General features: G+C 44.6%; 1 pseudogene; it reads left to right on the top strand.

Moving 5' to 3' along the window:
* The first annotated feature begins 775 nt into the window (after nt 1-775).
* Nucleotides 776-1,532, top strand: LOC123323837 (annotated as a pseudogene).
* The last annotated feature ends 3,166 nt before the right edge of the window (nt 1,533-4,698 follow it).

The following is a 4,698-nucleotide window of genomic DNA, read 5'->3' as shown; positions in this document are numbered from 1 at the left end:
TTGTCCATCCAGCCCATCTGTTTCACAAATACAAATTCAAAGACCAAATAGTTCAGTGAAAAGATAATTGGCCCTAAAGTAGAAGTTCAGAATCTGAGTCTTCATTTATGGTCTGAGGATGATCTGTCAGGGGTTAGGGATTTTAAAGTAGTGTATTTTTTGAAAATTTTATTCATGCACATACAAGAGAATTCAATAGATACTCACAAATGTACAAAAATAAAGAAGTCGCATGGTAACCCCTCATCCCCCAGTCACCTAAGTTCTCTACCCCAAATCCAGCACAGTCATGTGTCTTATCAGAAAAATACATCTGTGCCCTAATGTCTACTGTTACATCAGGAAACATGCTCAGGACACAGACTGGGAGAAAATATTTGCAAATCCCATATCTAATAAAGGACTTGCTGTAGAATACTCATAAAACCCATAAAAAAGGACCAATAAGAAAAGAACTCATTTTTTCTTTTTTTTTAAAATTTTGTTCAGGTAGCCACTGTATAGTACATCATTAGTTTTTGATGTAGTGTTCAATGATTCATTAGTTACATATAAAAGAACTCATTTAAAAAATGAGCAAAAATGGGGATGGGGCTGGAAGGTGTGCGGGGGTGGGACTAGAAACTCGGGGGAGGAGCTTGAGTGCCAGCCCCTAGCCGGGTTCTGCCAACGTTCCTGTCAGGGCTCTGGGCTCTGGTTATTGCGGTACAGAGCGGGGGCGTTCCCAGCGCACCCCGGAGACCAGCGCTCGCTTGCTGTGGAGCTGCACCAGGGGATGGAAGCGGAGAACGCGGGCAGCCCTTCGCTTCAGAGAGCTCGAGCTTTTTCTACATCCCCATGCCCACGAATGATGGCTGGAGCTCCTGATGGGGCAGTGGTGAGGGAAGAGCAAATACGGCACAAGTTCCAGACCCCGCTCCTGCTCGCGAACCTGCCCACGAGACCCCCAAAAGGAAGGAAAAGAAAACCCAGGGCAACAGAACCAAAACACCCAGTAGAACCCCAAAAGCCTGCTGAGGCCAAAAAGTCTGACTAGTCCACAAAATCAAAAGAAAAGCAAGAAAAAAAATTACGGACACATTTAAAGTGAAAAGAAACGTAGACCGTCTTAACGGTGTTTCAGAAGCTGAACTTCTAAGACCCTCCCGGACATTTTGACCTTCAATCTGAACATTGTGATTCTTGGCATAAACCCAGGACTAATGGCAGCTTACAAAGGGCATCATTACCCTGGACCTGGAAACCATTTTTGGAAGGGTCTGTTTATGTCAGGCCTGAGTGAGGTGCAGCTGAACGGGGTGGATGATCACGCTCTACCAGGGCAGTATGGTATTGGATTTCCCAATGTGGTGGGAAGGACACCAGGCAGCAAAGCTCTTTCCAGTAAAGAATTTTGTGAAGGAGGACGTATTCTAGTGCAGAAATCAGAGCAACATCAGCCACGGATAGCAGTGTTTAATGGAAAATGTATTTATGAAATTTTTAGTAAAGAAGTTTTTGGAGTTAAGATTAAAAACTTCGAGGGCGCCTGGGTGGCTCAGTCGGTTGAGCGACTGCCTTCGGCCAGGTCATGATCCCAGGGTCCTGGGATCGAGTCCCACATCGGGCTCCTTGCTCTGCAGGGAGCCTGCTTCTCCCTCTCCCACTCCCCCTGCTTGTGTTCCCTCTCTCGCTGTGTCTCTCTCTGTCAAATAAATAAATAAAATCTTTAAAAAAAAAAAAGATTAAAAACTTCGAGGGGGGCGGAGCAAGATGGCGGAGGAGTAGGAGACCTGGATTTTGTCTCCTCTCAGGAATTCAGCTGGATAGGGATCAAATCATTCTGAACACCTACAAACCCAACAGGAGATCGAAGAAAGGAATAGCAACAACTCTCTGAACAGAAAAGCGACCACTTTCTGGAAGGAAGGACGTGTGGAGAAGTGAATCCGAGGCGATATTCGGGAGGATAGACGGCGGGGGAGGGGCCTCCGTCGGCCGCTTCTGGCAAGTGATAGAACCAGGGAGCACAAAATCGGAACTTTTAGAAGTCTGCTCCGCTGAGGGACGTCACTCTGGTGGCTAAGCGGGGGGTGGAACCCTCCGGGACAGTATGGTCTCAGGACCCTCGGGGTCACAGAAAGACTGGGGGTGCCCGAGTGTGGCAGAGCTCCCAGGTATCGGAGCAGGGAAGCCAGCTGCAGAGGCGGAGCCCAGGCGCGGGCTCTCAGCTCGGGGTTGCCATAAACCGTGATCCGCGGCACAGTCGGGCCACTGCTCCTCCAGCAGGGACCCAACAAGCGGCAGATCCAGGGACTCACCTTCCTCCCCTGGGAGGAGCCGCGCGGGAGTGCATCGCAGGGATCTGCTGGGTTTGGAGACTCCACCCGGGGTCGGGTGCCAGAGATAGAAACGCGCGGTCACAGGCCGGGTGAGCACGGAGTGCGGCTGGAGACCGGGGAGACGGAAGTGACTGACGGCTTTTCTCTGGGGGCTCACTGAGGAGCGGGGCCCTGAGTTCTCGGCTCCTCCGGGGCAGAGATTGGGAGGCTGCCATTTTCACTCTCCGCCTCCAAAGCTGTACGGAAAGCTCGCAGGGAACAAAAGCTCTGGAGAGCAACCGGAGCAGATTACTTAGCCCATACCGGGCAAGGGCGGGGCACTTCCGCCTCCGGCAAAGACATTTGGAAACCACAGCAACAGGCCCCTCCCCCAGAAGATCAGCAAGAACAGGCAGCCAAGACCAAGTTTACCAATCAATGAGAACGGCAGAACTCCAGCGCTAGGGAAATACTGCACATAGAATTCATGGCTTTTTTACCATGATTCTTTAGTCTTTCAAAGTTAATTTTTTTTAACTGTCTTTTTTTCTTTTTCTTTTTTTTTGAATTTTTCTTTTTCCCTTTTTCAACCAACATCTTATCAATCCCTTTTTTAAAAAAAACATTTTTATTTTTCATTTTTAGAGACATAGTCTATCCCTTCATAGTAGTTACCCGTATTTTTGGCATATATATATGTAAGTTGTTCTCTCTTTAAAATTTTGAGATAGTTTCTTCTAACAGATCAAAATATACCCTAAATCTCTAGTATATGTTTTTTTTTCTACTCCCCTGCCTGATCACATTCTCTCCCTTTTTTTTTCTTTTTTCTTTTTTAAATCCTCTTCTTTCTTTTTTCAAACAACTTCTTATCAATTCCTGTTATACAATTTTTTATAATTTCCATCTTTACAGTCATATTCCATCCCTTCATCATATCAACCCTTATTTTTGTACATATATAAGTTTTTCTTTCTTTAAAATTTTGGGAGGCACTTTCTTCTAACAGACCAAAATACACCCAAAATCTAGTGTGTGGCACTGATCTATATACCAGCCTGATCATATTTGATCACATTCTGGTTTTTTTTGTTGTTGTTGTTGTTTTGTTTTGTTCTGTTTTTGTTTTTATCTTTATCTTTTTCTTTTTCTTTTTTCTCTCTTTCCCTTTCTTTTCCCACTGTTTCAGGTCTTTTCTGATTTGTTTAGAGTATATTTTCTGGGGACGTTGTTACTCTGCTAGCATTTTGTTCTCTCATTAATCTATTTTCCTCTGCACAAAATGACAAGACGGAAAAAATCACCTCAACAAAAAGAACAAGAGGTAGTACCGACTGTCAGGGACCTACTCAATACGGACATTAGTACGATGTCAGATCTAGAGTTCAGAATCATCACTTTAAAGATACTAGCTGGGCTTGAGAAAAGCATGGAAGTTATTAGAGAAACCCTTTCTGGAGAAGTAAAAGAACTAAAATCTAACCAAGTCGAAATCAAAAAGGCTATTAATGAGGTGCAATCAAATATGGGGGCACTAACTGCTAGGATAAATGAGGCAGAAGACAGAATCAGTGATATAGAAGACCAAATGATGGAAAATAAAGAAGCTGAGAAAAAGAGAAACAACTACTGGATCACGAGGGCAGAATTCGAGAGATAAGCGATACCATAAGACGAATCAACATTAGAATAATTGGGATCCCAGAAGAAGAAGAAAGAGAGAGAGGGGCAGAAGGTATAATGGAGCAAATTATAGCAGAGAACTTCCCTAATTTGAGGAAGGAAACAGGCATCAAAATCCAGGAAGCACAGAGAACCCCTCTCAAAATCAATAAAAATAGGTCAACACCCCGACATCTAATAGTAAAACTTATGAGTCTCATAGACAAAGAGAAAATCCTGAAAGCAGCTCAGGAGAAGAGATATGTAACCTACGATGGTAGAAACATTAGATTGGCGGGCACCTGGGTGGCTCAGTCGTTGAGCGTCTGCCTTCGGCTCAGGTCATGATCCCAGGGCCCTGGGATTGAGTCCCACATCAGGATCCCTGCTCGGCAAGAAGCCTGCTTCTCCCTCTTCCATTCCCCCTGCTTGTGTTCCTGCTCTCGCTATCTCTCTCTGTCAAATAAATAAATAACATCTTAAAAAAAAAAAAAAGAAACATTAGATTGGCAACAGACCTATCCACAGAGACCTGGCAGGCCAGAAAGGACTGGCAGGATATATTCAGAGCACTAAATGAGAAAAATATGCAGCCAAGAATACTATATCCAGCTAGGCTGTCATTGAAAATTGAAGGAGAGATAAAAAGCTTCCAGGACAAACAAAAACTAAAGGAATTTGCAAACACAAAACCAGCCCTACAGGAAATCTTGAAAGGGGTCCTCTAAGCAAAGAG

The sequence above is a fragment of the Neomonachus schauinslandi genome, unplaced genomic scaffold (assembly GCF_002201575.2).
Source record: "Neomonachus schauinslandi unplaced genomic scaffold, ASM220157v2 HiC_scaffold_1407, whole genome shotgun sequence".
Classification (NCBI taxonomy): domain Eukaryota; kingdom Metazoa; phylum Chordata; class Mammalia; order Carnivora; family Phocidae; genus Neomonachus; species Neomonachus schauinslandi.
The sequence above is the reverse complement of the archived record's forward strand: the minus strand, read 5'-3'. Positions and strand labels throughout refer to the sequence as shown.